This window comes from Pseudoliparis swirei, chromosome 5, assembly GCF_029220125.1.
Source record: "Pseudoliparis swirei isolate HS2019 ecotype Mariana Trench chromosome 5, NWPU_hadal_v1, whole genome shotgun sequence".
NCBI lineage: Eukaryota > Metazoa > Chordata > Actinopteri > Perciformes > Liparidae > Pseudoliparis > Pseudoliparis swirei.
In genome coordinates, this window is record NC_079392.1 from 389,737 (window position 1) to 406,663 (window position 16,927).

Sequence of the window (16,927 nt, forward strand, 5' to 3'; positions counted from 1 at the left end):
CACCCCATTCCCCACTTCCACCTCTAAGCCCGTGCCACCATCACCATCACCACCATCACCAATATTTTTTGCTTTTTTAATCTTTTTTTGTTTGTTTTTTTCCCCTTCTATTTCTTGTTTTCCTTCCTCCTCCCCACTTCCCACCTCACCCACAGCCTCTACCCCACTGCTCTTGGCAGATTCCCCCACATCCCCTCCATTTTTTTGGTCCGTTTTTCCTTTTTTCCCTTTCCTCTCGTTGCTCCCGACTCCACCCACCGCCTGCTTCTCACTGCCCTGTCCAGCCTCCCCACTCTCATCCCCACCCTCACCACCCTTGCCCGCATCACCCCCATCACTCACTCCCTCATTCATACCCACCACATGTGTGTCGGGTGCAGCAGCAGTGACGCCGCTCGCCGCGCTCTCCGTTGGAATCGGGCGCCGCGCCGCAGCGCCGGCCGCCGCCTCAGAGCGCCGCCAGCCGCGGCAGCCGCCTCACCTGCTGTTCCCCACGCTGGTGCAGCGCGTCGTGATGCGCCGGACGGACCCGAGCCGCCTGGACCAGCTGGCGCAGGGTCGCCGCGCTTCGAGCAAACCCTCGCGGTGTGCCCCTCCTCCCCGCAATGAAAGCACTTCATCGCCGATGAAGACGCGTAGACGTTATAGTTGAAATCATCTACTCTGACGCTGAAGCGCAGGTTTAACTCCGCGCTCCGGTCGTTGAGTATCATATAAACCGATCTACGGTAACTCAGTATGTGCTTCATCAAGCTCTCCTTGAACCCCGATGAGATCACTCTGATCGGGGAGACCAGTTTCCCGTGCCGGGAGAGCTCTCTGCTGAGGAACTCATCGGAGATGAACGGAGGGACGTTTGACACGAGGACTCTGGTGGCCGGCTGATCCAGCGGAAACACCTCCACAAACAAATCTCCCACCGAGAGACCCTCCTCCACCACTCGGCTCACCTTCCCCACCTGATCCAGGAAGATCACGACCGAGCCGTTCATCTTGGCGGCGGACTTCACGCTGCCGAACCCGACCTTCTTCCCGACTGCCCGGGCCAATTCCTCCACGCTGCACGAGGAGTCACCGGCAATCTTCATACCGTGTCTCCTCGTAAGCAGCGGGGGGGGAACCGGGGCAAACATTTCTGCCACGCACCGAGCCCGGTGAGGCACCGGCAGCGGGAAGACACCCAGAGAAAACCCCAATAACCACCAAACAAATTAAACTACTGTGAAACCAACTAATAAACCACATAAACTAAATACACACAACTATGAAAGAACAGAAAAAAGAGAAACACACAGACAACGCTCCGCAGCTCTCAAACACACACCCTGTCGCTCTGACGCTCAGCGTGAACTGAGAGAGAGAGAGAGAGAGAGAGACAGAGAGAGACAGAGACAGAGAGAGAGAGAGAGACAGAGAGAGAGAGAGACAGAGAGTAAGTAAGTAAGTAAGTAATTTATTTTCCATAAGTACATACATAACATGTACATACTGGCAGACATTAACAGAAAAAAAATGTACGAATGGAGGACCGTCCAAAGACCGAGGTCTGCAGGCTCCTCTGAGATGAGGAGTTGGACGGCCCCTCCCCTAACCCTTTCACCCCCCCCCCCCCAACTACCACAGGCACACAGACAGTACACACACATATGGATGAAAACATAAAATGTCGTACAAGCAACAAAAAAACCAGAACAGGAAAAAGAAAATGAAAAAGTCATAGTAAAAATAATAATAGAAGACAAATGTGAACTAATGATAACTTAGAAAAAATAAATAAAAATAATATCACGAACATCAAATTATGGATATACATTTTATTTTAAATATTTTTCCTCTATTGTACTGTGCCGCCAGGCTGTAAATCAATATTAAAAACTTTCAAAATGAAGTGAGATGGCGTTTAAGTCGAGAAGCAAATGCCTTGATGCTGGATGCCGATTTGACCTCGTCCGGAATTTGTCTCCAGAGCTTTGGACCTCTACAGATGAAGCTTTTAAATACAATGTCGACTGTATGTTTATTTATATGAATGCCACCACGCAGCCGCGTGTTGTGATCGTAGACATTTGTGTTCCTCATGAACATACGTAACAGATTATGTGGCAGATTATTATTCATAAATCTGTACATAAAAATTCCTGTCTGACACAAATGTAGATCTGTAAATCTCAGAATGCCCAATCTCTTAGAAAGCGGCTCAGTGTGTTCATTAGTCTTCACGTTGCAGATGATCCGCACAGCCCTTTTTTGTAAAATCTCGAGACATTTGACCTGAGTTTTAGCTGCGGATCCCCAGAGCAGATTGCAATACAAGAGGTGCGGATGGACAAGGCTGTGGTACAACAAACGCACATTTTCTGTTGAGTATATTTTTTGCAGAGCGCAGGGCAAATGTGCCGCTTCGTATGCGCTTCCGACAACTGTCAATATGTTGATGCCAGCGCAGATTGTCGTCAATATAGACACCAAGGAACTTGGTGCACTGGACTTTTTTGACATTAGCCCCGTCAATCTCAAGCCTAAAATCTTGATCTAGATTATTTGATTTATTTATTAGCATATAATTAGTTTTCTGTGCATTTAGAGATAACTTGTTCGCTTTGAACCAATCAGATACAATTTTTAGCTCTTCATTTGCAGTTTGATATAAGTTATCGTGGTCCTTCGATGAAATGTAGATAGTTGTGTCGTCAGCAAAGAGGATGCTTTTAACACGTTTTAAGACTTTTGGAAGGTCATTTATGTACAATATAAATAGCATGGGTCCCAATACAGAACCCTGTGGTACTCCACAAGTTATATCATATGATTTTGATTTGAACCCCTTGTATTTCACATATTGTTTTCGACCACGAAGATAACTTTTTAACCACTCAAGTGCCGTACCTCTAATACCATAATGGCTCAGTTTATTTAAAAGTATTGAGTGATCGATTGTGTCAAATGCTTTAGAAAGGTCTAGGAATAATGCCAGAGTGTTCTCTCCATGTTCAAGTGCAGTGTATGTGTCAAACAGAAACTCAGTGACCGCGTTCTCAGTCGAGTGCTTTGGTCGAAAACCGTATTGGCTTTTAGCAAGTTATGCTTTGCAACAAAGCTGGACAGTCGTTTATGAACGACCTTTTCCAAAATTTTGGAAAAGCTTGGCAACAGAGATATTGGACGATAGTTAGTAAAGTAAAGCTTTTCTTTGGCTTTGTAAATGGGGATCACTTCAGCGATCTTCATATCATCAGGAAAAACTCCCTCCGATAATGATTTGTTTACAAGATGTGATAATGGAGTGGCCAACGATTGACCAAGTTGTTTGACTAGATTCATGCTGATACCGTCGTGACCGGCGCTTTTCTTTGGCTTAAAGCTGTTTATTATTTTAGAAATTTCATCCGGGTTGACAGGATTAAGAAACATCGATTGAATTGTGGATGATTGACCAAGATACTCAGCAAACGAGTGATCAGAACATCCAATTTGGTCTGCATATTTCACACCTATGGTAGCGAAATATTCACAGAACCCATCTGCAATCTTTTTTGGGTCAACTTCCTTTTTGCCATTGACATAAAATACATCCGAGATACGAGACTTGTCGTTGGATTTGTTAATGATCGAGTTAATCACTCGCCAAGTCTTCCTTGAGTCGTACTTATATTCATTGAGGAGGTTAGAGTAGTACAATTGTTTTGCGTCTCGTTTGACTTTGTTTAATATATTTCTGTAGGTGAGACATGTTGCCCGCGCAGGATGACTGTCTGGTTTCCCCAGCTGGAGTTTGAACAGACGATCACGCCTGCGTATCGAGTTCATCAGACCCACCGTCATCCAGGGTTCTCTCATAACATGCTTGCGAGAAATACGAACAGTTCTCGTAGGGGCGTGATGATCCAGTATGCTTATAAATGACCGAGTGACTGCGTTACTTGCTTCGTCTATGGTCATGTTTTGTAGGTCAGACCAGTCAACATTGGACAGAGAATGATTAATATCTTGCAGCTTCTGATCAGTGACAGATCGCGATGTGATAACGAGAGGCTGCTTTTTCTCATTAACCTTATTTCGTTCCCCCATAAGCGTTAGACACGGCAAATGGTCTGAAATATCAGAAAAAATAACAAAGGAGATCAAATTGCAGATGTTCTCCTGGTTAACATAAATGTTGTCGATGAGAGTGGAACTCGATTTAGTTATTCTTGTGGGAATTGTAATCGTAGGCATAATACCACAAGCGAAAAAGGAGTCCAGTAATGTCGAAGTTTGTTGATGGGAATCAACTTTCAAAAGATCGAAGTTTTGATCCGTCCCGATCACAACGTTACCAAAGTTGTTGTACTGGATCTGCGACAGTATAGTATCGTATCGCTCAATAGATTGAGACTGATTAGTGCCTGGGACTCGGTATATCTCGCCAACAAGACATGGCTTTTGCTTGTGGTTTAATTGGACTTCGACAAAAATGGACTCAAACTCTCCCTCGATATTCACACCAATGTCAACTCTATCCTTGGAGATGTATTTCTCAGCAACATATAATGCCACGCCACCTTGTTTAATGTTAGCGCGATTTTTGCAATATAAGTTGTACCCAGGGAGGGTATACAACTCCTGACTTTGGTCAGTCAGGAACGTTTCACAGAGAAGTATAAAGTCCACATTAATTTTCTGCTGCTCAAGCCTGAATAACAGATTCTTTAGCTGATCGAATTTATCAGCTACACTGTGAATATTTATGTGCAGAGAACAATAAGAGAAGTCCCGTTTTATCCGCGCTACGTTCACAATATCCTCGACTTCAGAATAAAAACATTTTATGTTATTGTCAAAAACCCTGACATCCACCGACTGGTTTTGGTTCACACAAATCTCAAAGACAGATTGTTCTTCGTCAGTTATGATCATTTTTAAAGATATTAATATATTCTAATACTAATACTGCTGGCGGCGCAGTGAAAAAAAAAGGATTTGAGTTTGACTGTAAATCGAACATGACTTTCATGCAGAGAGAGAGAGACAGAGAGAGAGACAGAGAGAGAGAGAGTCAATCCCTTCCTTGAAGAGCGACTTCACCAAAGCTGTAATTATGCTAAATGTGTTACGGACGTTTCACGCGTGGGGGCGGAGCCAAAGGGAAACATTATGACTCCAGGTCCACGACTCACAATGCTGCCGCACAATGGTGATCAACAGCACCGCACAACAACAACACATCGACTGTAAAGCACAACAACAACACATCGACTGTAAAGCACAACAACAACACATCGACTGTAAAGCACAACAACAACACATCGACTGTAAAGCACAACAACAACACATCGACTGTAAAGCACAACAACATGGCGCTGCTCCTCTTCTTCTGAGGTGTCTTTGATGCTCTATTCCATCTCAAATGGACAAAGAGCTCTGATTGGCCTCCTGCCCAGCCGGGGTCAACAGGTCAAGTGAGCGACTCGGCTGACAACCGAGCCGACTCCATCGAGCGGCTCTGGGTACAAGCAGCTCTCGCATTTGGCTGCTCTTCAAAGCCGGAGAGCCGTTGGCTGTGTGGGGTCGGGGGGTGGAGCCACATTGGATGCCGGTGGGCAAGGATTTGAACTCTTAAGCACATCAGATCGAATCTGCATCGTCAAAAATGAACAAAAGATTTAAATGTTGTTGCATCCCTGCTGGCCAACCACAGCGTGACCTCCTGCTGGTTAAACAGACGTGCACACCTCCACCTACAGGGAGTCGTCTTCGCTGACCTCCTGACAACGAGTCAGTTAAGAAGACTAGGGGGGGGCGCTCACTGGTAGTAAAGAGACGACTTCAAAGAACAGCCCAAGTTCCTCCAGGTTCTCTGTTTTAACACACCATGTTCCGCTCCCCTCTGCTGAGAGGCTTCACCTTCCTGCCTCCTCTTCCTCACGGCCGGTGTCTTTGTTCCTGGGAGGCCCCAGAGTGGTTCCCCCTTTGGATGAGAATTTCGATACCCAAGAAGAATATAAAATGACAAACGGCCTCTGACTGAACATAAATATGACGCCAGCTCCTGCCTCATCTTGTCGGTTCCTTTAGTATTCAGATCCCCCCAGAGGCAGCGGCCACCATCCCTCATGGAGAACGTCTGTCTGAACACAGGCGGTCCTCCCAAAGGCCTCCGCCCAACCAGACCCCTCTGGGAGTCCCATGGAGGGGCCACGTCATCATGAACTCAGTGTCTGACCGCCTGGGGGCCATTCCCTCCACATGGGGGTCGATGACACCGCGTCTCTTTAGAAGTCGGTGCTCTGGGAACATGCACCAGGTAACTCTGGTTGACCAATGCCTCCATCTTTGTTTAAAGCTCCACTGACTGTGGTTCTGCATTGTGAAGTGTGTCTGTTGATGGTGACGAGTCCAAAGCACCATGAATGCATACTGTTCTGTAATAATCCCCTGGAGGGGCCACAGGCTCCTCAATGTGCCAGAGGGAGTCCGTGGCCCTTAGTGCAGGCCTGTGTGGCCCCATGGAGCCGCACAGCTTCAGTGTCCCTTCATGACACGCAGTGCTGTGCAGACACGGTCACTACAACTGAGCCGACGGGCACATCAGTGATCTGATTGGCTGGCCAGTGGTCTCTCCTCTGGCCTCACATCCTCTCCCTGGCACCGGCAGTGGGCCGGCGGGGGGCGACCATCTTAGTGACTGCACCGCCGGGCGTCTGCAAGACAGCTTGGCTGTAGTTCAAAAGCCAGAGAACCTCAATCTGCTCCCCCCGGCCCGATGGAGCGTCCTCAGGGTCAGAGCCGTTAGCGAACACGGGGAGCCTCTCCGGCTCCCTCCTGGTGCCAAGCTGCCGTCTCCATTCCTGCCTCATTATCCCCCCCCCCCTCCCCCCTTTCATTGGTTCCGTCTCTCTGTTTCCACCGACCCGAGGGCCAGTGTGGTGGGGCTGTAAGCACAACCCCCCCATGTCCTTTTGTCTTCCCTTCTGTCCCTGTGTCTCTCCTTACCGCCACAGCTTGTGGGCTGTAAGCTGCCTTTGGGGGAGGTGGATGGTCCTCCAGATACTCTGACCCAGCCCTTTGGCTAGGGTTAGGGCTAGGGCTGGGGTTAGGGACTCTGCCTCGCCTGGCTTCCAGTCTGAAGCTCTGTCCCTGACATTTAGAGGACCTGGTGATGAGCCAGCAGACTGGAGTCCTGCTTGTTGCTCCAGGACCGACAGATCGGATCTTTTAACTCTGACCCACAGACATCGTGTTGCTGACCACTCTGGAGTTCTGCAGCCGCGGTGGGTTGGTCAACTCGATGATCAGTCGTCTTCTCCACTGTCTTCCTCTGGGAGTTTGGGTATCTCATTTCTCTTCAGGCTCCGGCTTCTTAACAGTATCTCTCTGCATCACAGATAGACAGGCCGATAGCAGCAGAGTTATTTTCCCTTCAGATGATCCAGCTATGTTCTCCTTGTTGCCCAATTCCCTCTTTAGCTGGATAAACTTCGTACAGGTACTTGTCACAGCTCCTAACAGAGGGGTGTGAACTACAACCTAGACGGTGCCGGTGGTCGTTCAGCAGCCAGGACATCCGTCCAACACCCGGATGGCGGGACAGCACTGACATGAGGGGACAGAGGAGCCCTTAGGGTCAGGTTGACTCCAGAGGGACGTCCAGTTGTACCCTCTGGAATCAGGAGGTCAACGGCTAGGCGGCCTGCCGCTCCGTCACCTCCACTACTGTTGGTTCAAAATAAAAGGAAATCAACTGCAGTCGCATCGCGTCGTCACTCCTCAACCAAACTGAGAAGCCCTCGTTTCGTTAACCCCTTCTAGGACATCCGAGGCGAGACTCGTACCAGTGACCCTCACTGCAGGGGGTCGGCGAGTCCCCGTAATGAGACTCCATCAGCTGTCCCATTGTTCAGGGACCAGCTGGACCGACATCTCGGCAGCCAAATCACAAACTACTGACAAGAGTACGGCTCTGTGATCACAGACGTGTTTCAGTGTGCTGCTCCCCCCACACACCTGAAGAGAAAACAAGGAAACACAGAGCAGTCGCCGGGATCAACGATACGGGAATAAATAAGATCTCCCGGCCCTTCGTCTGTGATCCCTGAACAAAGGGCCGACGCAGCGCGGCCCCCACCCTCTGCTGCTGCTAATCTTCTCCATCGGGGCTGCGAGCGCTGATTGCTATGTTGTCGTTCTTCCCCCAGCCGCCGTCACTTTTTAATCAGGATTATCTCCTCCGACACCGAGACTCAGGAGTTACTCGGCGCTCCCGACGCTGCAGGTGCTGCAGCGCTCGGATTATTCTGCCTCCTCTGTTTGGCTGATGTTGATGTCCGGCTGTGCCCTGGGCTGGACAACGGAAACACAGCGGCTCACCTGCTGCTAGGCAACCAGAACACGGCTCTTCAGTTAGTTTGAGTTTTTGTTAAATTCTGCCGTGTCACGGTACTTCATCAACCTCCTAAGCGTGTGTGTGTGTGTGTGTGTGTGTGTGCAGATTGTCTTTAGAACCACGTGCAGTGGTGGTGCGTCCATAGAGGGCGCTAGGGCGCCGCCCCTCTTAAAATTTAGAGATGAAAAATAAAAAATATAATCCTGTCAAAAAACATTATATGCCAAATCATTTAAATAGTAAATATACCGTGTTGACTCGCTAAATGTGTGTGGGAGACCGTCAGCCTGTCAACAACCACTTAAGTTAATGTGAAAAAATATAATATATCGCCACTCATTATCACGGAGAGAAGCCCCGCCCCCTTTACGGGACACCGGCCCAACGTGTGTGTGCGGCAGCGAGCAAACATTTCACGGTCGTTTCGGCAAGGACGGCTTCTCATTGGAGGATGAAACGTGAATCTTGGGGCACAAAAATGTGCGCCCTGGCCAATGACATCGTTTTATTATTTCACGTGACTGGACTATTCGGCCAATCAGAGACCGGTATGTTCCCTCAGCCAGAGAGCTCCACGGAGCTACGGGAGCAGGTAGCTAACGGAGCTGTTAGCTGGAGCTCAGTGAGTAATGCTGTTTAGTTTCCCCTGTCTGTTGTTCCAAAGGGACTGAAACTCTCTGGACTACAACGGGGGGAGGGGTCTAAAGACCTGCAGACAAGTGGAAAGCACGAATCTTGCCGCAGTTATCTAGCTAAGAGCATGGGCGGCTTTAGCTCAGTGGGGTAAGAGGGCCGTCCTTCAACCGCAAGGTCGTGGGTTCGATCCCCGCTCTCCCCATTAGCTGCAAGTCGAAGTGTCCTTGAGCAAGGCACTGAACCCACAGTTGCTTCCCGGGCACCTCACTGCAGCCCACTGCTCCTTAATAACTAAGGATGGGTTAAATGCAGAGAACTAATTTCCCCTTGGGGATTAATAAAAGTGTATATTTATTTTATTATTTTAACAGCATGAAGCTAACCCTGTTTGCAGAGCAGAAGGAGACCGAACTGGCATCGAAAACACAATGAAGAAGTTCTGAAAAACAGACACATTCCCTCCAGAATAATGAAACAGGCTGGTTACAGACATGATGACTTTAACCAGAGAGTTATGGAGAAGTTTGACCACTTTAAAGAGAGGAGGCTACTTGTCTTTACAGTAGTGGCTCTACTCTGTCACCCATGTAACATGTGATCTCTCTGGCTCTATTCTGCTCTGAACCTCTTTCATGTGAGGGTGAAACTCTTTTATTTTGCAAACCTCTGAAACCCAACCCAATGTTCCTTAAAGCTGCTCTGAACCTCTCATGCTAAAGTTACAGTGTGTTGATAGTTGTTGTTGGACAGTGTTGAGCACGCTGTGTTCTTGAAATAAAGCTTTGTTTTTTACTATATTCTACTCAAAACCTCTTTTCTTCTCATTGTTGAGTGATATTTAAACTGCGCCCCCCCCCAAATTCACCAGCCGCCACTGGGTGGAAGCAACCCTTTTTAAAATTCATCTTCACCAAAAACTACAACAAATAAACAACTTCATCTTCAACTTCTCAGAACAGCAAACCCCTCTCCGGCTGCCCGCTGGGCAGAGCGTCAGAGGACAGAGCGCCAGAGGACAGAGCGTCAGGACAAAGCATCAGAGGACAGAGCGCCAGAGGACAGAGCGCCAGAGGACAGAGCGTCAGAGGACAGAGCGCCAGAGGACAGAGCGCCAGAGCATCAGAGGACAGAGCGTCAGAGGACAGAGCGTCAGAGGACAGAGCGTCAGAGGACAGAGCGCCAGAGCGTCATAGGACAAAGCGTCAGAGGACAGAGCGCCAGAGGACAGAGCGTCAGAGGACAGAGCGCCAGAGGACAGAGCGCAGTCTCCATTTACACACTGTGGCAGCTGTCTCCAGTCTGGCCTCGGCTGCTGGCCGATTATAAAAGGGCAGCAGAGCTGGAGGAGAGGAGGAGAGGCTGCTCTGTGGCGTAAATAAAATATGTTACCGAACGGAACCTGTTGGTTGGTGTCGGCTGATCCACAGAGTCACTACACACACAGTCACTACACACACAGTCACTACACACAGAGTCACTACACACAGTCAATACACACAGTCACTACACAGAGTCACTACACACAGAGTCACTACACACACAGTCACTACACACACAGTCACTACACACAGTCACTACACACAGAGTCACTACACACACAGTCACTACACACAGAGTCACTACACACACAGTCACTACACACACAGAGTCACTACACACAGTCACTACACAGTCACTACACACAGAGTCACTACACACACAGTCACTACACACACAGTCACTACACACACACACAGTCACTACACACAGTCACTACACACACAGTCACTACACACACAGTCACTACACACAGAGTCACTACACACACAGTCACTACACACACAGTCACTACACACACACAGAGTCACTACACACACAGTCACTACACACACAGTCACTACACACAGAGTCACTACACACAGTCACTACACACACAGTCACTACACACAGAGTCACTACACACACAGTCACTACACACAGTCAATACACAGAGTCACTACACACAGTCACTACACACAGTCACTACACACACAGTCACTACACACAGTCACTACACACAGTCACTACACACAGTCACTACACAGAGTCACTACACACAGAGTCACTACACACAGTCACTACACACACATAGTCACTACACACAGAGTCACTACACACAGTCACTACACACAGAGTCACTACACACAGTCACTACACACAGAGTCACTACACACACAGTCACTACACACACAGTCACTACACACAGAGTCACTACACACAGAGTCACTACACACAGTCACTACACAGAGTCACTACACACAGTCACTACACACAGAGTCACTACACACACAGTCACTACACACAGAGTCACTACACACACAGTCACTACACACACAGTCACTACACACAGAGTCACTACACACAGAGTCACTACACACAGTCACTACACACAGAGTCACTACACACAGAGTCACTACACAGAGTCACTACACACAGTCACTACACACAGAGTCACTACACACAGAGTCACTACACACAGAGTCACTACACACAGAGTCACTACACACACAGTCACTACACACAGAGTCACTACACACAGTCACTACACAGAGTCACTACACACAGAGTCACTACACACACAGTCACTACACAGAGTCACTACACACAGAGTCACTACACACAGAGTCACTACACACACAGTCACTACACACAGAGTCACTACACACAGTCACTACACAGAGTCACTACACACAGAGTCACTACACACAGTCACTACACAGAGTCACTACACAGAGTCACTACACACAGTCACTACACACAGAGTCACTACACACAGTCACTACACACAGAGTCACTACACACAGTCACTACACACAGTCACTACACACACAGTCACTACACACACAGTCACTACACACAGAGTCACTACACACAGAGTCACTACACACAGAGTCACTACACACACAGTCACTACACAGAGTCACTACACAGAGTCACTACACACACAGTCACTACACACAGTCACTACACAGAGTCACTACACACAGAGTCACTACACACAGAGTCACTACACAGAGTCACTACACAGAGTCACCTCCTGCTACACACAGGAGAAGACACTCTCTGCATTTGGCCTCCGGTGCCTCCTCTCTCCTGTACGCACCACTGCTGCTCTGTATTGTGTGTGCTGCTCTGTAATGTGTGTGTGCTGCTCTGTATTGTGTGTGCTGCTCTGTAATGTGTGTGTGCTGCTCTGTATTGTGTGTGCTGCTCTGTAATGTGTGTGTGCTGCTCTGTATTGTGTCTCCCTGCAGCACCTCCTCCACCAGGAGGTCTCCCTGACAGGCAGCTCGTTACTCCTCTTTAACCCGGCGAGTGCTGAGTGATGCAGCCTCCTCCTCCTCCTCCTCCTCCCCCTCCCACTCCCCCTCCTCCTCCTCCTCTCTCTTGTTTCTTTGCATTACACACAATGACTTCCATCAATGATCTTCCTCCTCCTCTTCGGTTAGCGCTCTCCTCTTCGATGAAGACCCCCACGCTCCTGCAGACATGCGTTTCTTTGCGACCCCCATCTCTCACCTCCCCACTCCTACCCCCTCTACTCCTTTCTCCTCCCCCTCCTGAGCCCCTCCTCCTGCCAGATGTCCTACAGTTTGGTGAGGGGGTGCAGAGCAACAAAGGAGGGGGGGGTCTGAATGACAGGTGCATTGTGGGTTCTGTAGTCCAGCGTCCGGCTTCTCAAACACAGGCTGCCTACAGACAGATTGTAATGGGAGATCCCACCTGTTGGAACCCTTTGGGCCCCGGGGCCCGGCCCCTCCCACTACCACTCAGAGGGGTCAAACTGCCAGGGCAGGCCTTCCTGCCAGAGGAGGAGGAGGAGGAGGACCCCCTATGGGAACGTCTGTGCATCAATCTGGGGGAGGCCAGCTGGTAATCCCACTTCATATGGGAGTCGCCCTGCCGGACCAGGACGGGGACCAGGACGGGGTCCAGGACGGGGTCCAGGACGGGGACCAGGACGGGGACCAGGACGGGGACCAGGACGGGGTCCAGGACGGGGTCCAGGACGGGGTCCAGGACGGGGTCCAGGACGGGGAGCAGGACGGGGACCAGGACGGGGTCCAGGACGGGGACCAGGACGGGGACCAGGACGGGGACCAGGACTCCTCCCTGCTGGACGCCATGTCACATACGCCATGTTCCAGAGCTGCAGCCGCTACATCCCACCAGACCCTCCAGCCGGTTCTAATCGCTGTCCTTGGACCCGAAGAGCCTCATAGAACCTCAAGGTCCAGGGGAACGATAAGTCCTCCAAGAGCCACCAACAGGTGTGTGTGTGTGGTACAGAGCAGCTCATGTCGATGTGGCTCTATCAGAGACTCTGAGGGCGCTGCTCCTGCAGGTTTGTGATGTTGACCTTTGACCTCTCCACTGCTCACTGAGGCTCCGCCCCCAGCGCCGCAGCTCATCGCCGCTCGTGTGGCTGGAGGAGCTGATTTAGCACTCACAGCGTATTCAAATTTATAAACACAATTAGCATGAGTGCAGAGCGCACGCCGCTCTGCGCCTCACAGCAGCGCTCAGTAACTGTGTTGTTGAGATGCGACGAATTGCAAAACACTCGATGCTCCGGAACGCTGCTGATGTGAATATGAATAAATGAACGGGGCGGTAAAAGTAGAGGAGGCGCTCTACATGGCGCTCTACATGAGAGCTAACCCTAACGTATGGTGGTCTACCTGTAACAGCGTATGGTGGTCTACCTGTAACAACGTATGGTGGTCTACCTGTAACAACGTATGGTGGTCTACCTGTAACACAACGTATGGTGGTCTACCTGTAACAACGTATGGTGGTCTACCTGTAACACAACGTATGGTGGTCTACCTGTAACAGCGTATGGTGGTCTACCTGTAACAGCGTATGGTGGTCTACCTGTAACAACGTATGGTGGTCTACCTGTAACAGCGTATGGTGGTCTACCTGTAACAACGTATGGTGGTCTACCTGTAACAGCGTATGGTGGTCTACCTGTAACAACGTATGGTGGTCTACCTGTAACAACGTATGGTGGTCTACCTGTAACAACGTATGGTGGTCTACCTGTAACACAACGTATGGTGGTCTACCTGTAACAACGTATGGTGGTCTACCTGTAACAGCGTATGGTGGTCTACCTGTAACAACGTATGGTGGTCTACCTGTAACAACGTATGGTGGTCTACCTGTAACACAACGTATGGTGGTCTACCTGTAACAGCGTATGGTGGTCTACCTGTAACACAACGTATGGTGGTCTACCTGTAACAACGTATGGTGGTCTACCTGTAACAGCGTATGGTGGTCTACCTGTAACACAACGTATGGTGGTCTACCTGTAACAGCGTATGGTGGTCTACCTGTAACAACGTATGGTGGTCTACCTGTAACACAACGTATGGTGGTCTACCTGTAACACAACGTATGGTGGTCTACCTGTAACAACGTATGGTGGTCTACCTGTAACACAGCGTATGGTGGTCTACCTGTAACAGCGTATGGTGGTCTACCTGTAACAGCGTATGGTGGTCTACCTGTAACAACGTATGGTGGTCTACCTGTAACAGCGTATGGTGGTCTACCTGTAACAACGTATGGTGGTCTACCTGTAACAGCGTATGGTGGTCTACCTGTAACAACGTATGGTGGTCTACCTGTAACACAACGTATGGTGGTCTACCTGTAACAACGTATGGTGGTCTACCTGTAACAACGTATGGTGGTCTACCTGTAACAACGTATGGTGGTCTACCTGTAACAACGTATGGTGGTCTACCTGTAACAGCGTATGGTGGTCTACCTGTAACAGCGTATGGTGGTCTACCTGTAACAGCGTATGGTGGTCTACCTGTAACACAATGTATGGTGGTCTACCTGTAACAACGTATGGTGGTCTACCTGTAACAGCGTATGGTGGTCTACCTGTAACAACGTATGGTGGTCTACCTGTAACAGCGTATGGTGGTCTACCTGTAACAACGTATGGTGGTCTACCTGTAACAGCGTATGGTGGTCTACCTGTAACAGCGTATGGTGGTCTACCTGTAACACAACATATGGTGGTCTACCTGTAACACAACGTATGGTGGTCTACCTGTAACAACGTATGGTGGTCTACCTGTAACAACGTATGGTGGTCTACCTGTAACAGCGTATGGTGGTCTACCTGTAACAGCGTATGGTGGTCTACCTGTAACAACGTATGGTGGTCTACCTGTAACAGCGTATGGTGGTCTACCTGTAACAACGTATGGTGGTCTACCTGTAACAACGTATGGTGGTCTACCTGTAACAGCGTATGGTGGTCTACCTGTAACAGCGTATGGTGGTCTACCTGTAACACAACGTATGGTGGTCTACCTGTAACAGCGTATGGTGGTCTACCTGTAACACAATGTATGGTCTACCTGTAACAGCGTATGGTGGTCTACCTGTAACAACGTATGGTGGTCTACCTGTAACAACGTATGGTGGTCTACCTGTAACACAACGTATGGTGGTCTACCTGTAACAGCGTATGGTGGTCTACCTGTAACAACGTATGGTGGTCTACCTGTAACAACGTATGGTGGTCTACCTGTAACAACGTATGGTGGTCTACCTGTAACAACGTATGGTGGTCTACCTGTAACACAACGTATGGTGGTCTACCTGTAACAACGTATGGTGGTCTACCTGTAACAACGTATGGTGGTCTACCTGTAACAGCGTATGGTGGTCTACCTGTAACAACGTATGGTGGTCTACCTGTAACAACGTATGGTGGTCTACCTGTAACAGCGTATGGTGGTCTACCTGTAACACAACGTATGGTGGTCTACCTGTAACAGCGTATGGTGGTCTACCTGTAACAGCGTATGGTGGTCTACCTGTAACAGCACGATGGTGGTCTACCTGTAACACAACGTATGGTGGTCTACCTGTAACAGCGATGGTGGTCTACCTGTAACAGCGTATGGTGGTCTACCTGTAACAACGTATGGTGGTCTACCTGTAACACAACGTATGGTGGTCTACCTGTAACAACGTATGGTGGTCTACCTGTAACACAACGTATGGTGGTCTACCTGTAACAACGTATGGTGGTCTACCTGTAACAACGTATGGTGGTCTACCTGTAACAACGTATGGTGGTCTACCTGTAACAACGTATGGTGGTCTACCTGTAACAACGTATGGTGGTCTACCTGTAACAGCGTATGGTGGTCTACCTGTAACACAACGTATGGTGGTCTACCTGTAACACAACGTATGGTGGTCTACCTGTAACAGCGTATGGTGGTCTACCTGTAACAGCGTATGGTGGTCTACCTGTAACAGCGTATGGTGGTCTACCTGTAACAACGTATGGTGGTCTACCTGTAACAACGTATGGTGGTCTACCTGTAACAGCGTATGGTGGTCTACCTGTAACAGCGTATGGTGGTCTACCTGTAACAACGTATGGTGGTCTACCTGTAACAACGTATGGTGGTCTACCTGTAACAGCGTATGGTGGTCTACCTGTAACAGCGTATGGTGGTCTACCTGTAACAACGTATGGTGGTCTACCTGTAACACAACGTATGGTGGTCTACCTGTAACACAGCGTATGGTGGTCTACCTGTAACAGCGTATGGTGGTCTACCTGTAACAACGTATGGTGGTCTACCTGTAACACAACGTATGGTGGTCTACCTGTAACACAACGTATGGTGGTCTACCTGTAACACAACGTATGGTGGTCTCCCTGTTACTTCTCCTCCGCTGCAGTATTTATAGTACATACAAGTCCTACCTCCACTGTAGTACTCCTGTATGAGTGTACCTTGTTGTAGTACTCCAGCCAGAGGCCTCCGCTGTGTCCCGTGAGCCCGGTGCTGGTTACCGGGGGAGGGGAGCCCGGTGCTGGTTACCGGGGGAGGGGGCTCTCGCTGGTTCCTCCCCGGC

The 16,927-nt window shown here is 49.3% G+C and overlaps 1 protein-coding gene across 3 annotated transcripts in view; it reads right to left on the minus strand.

The window, feature by feature from the left end:
• Positions 1–16,927, minus strand: part of LOC130193426 (receptor-type tyrosine-protein phosphatase S-like) — a 124,615-nt gene that overhangs the window by 107,504 nt on the left and 184 nt on the right. For all 3 annotated transcript variants that reach the window (XM_056413836.1, XM_056413837.1, XM_056413835.1), the window contains exon 1: positions 16,806–16,927. This exon is cut by the window's right edge. The gene's annotated coding sequence lies outside the window, so the exon portion shown is untranslated. The remainder of the gene's footprint in view (positions 1–16,805) is intronic.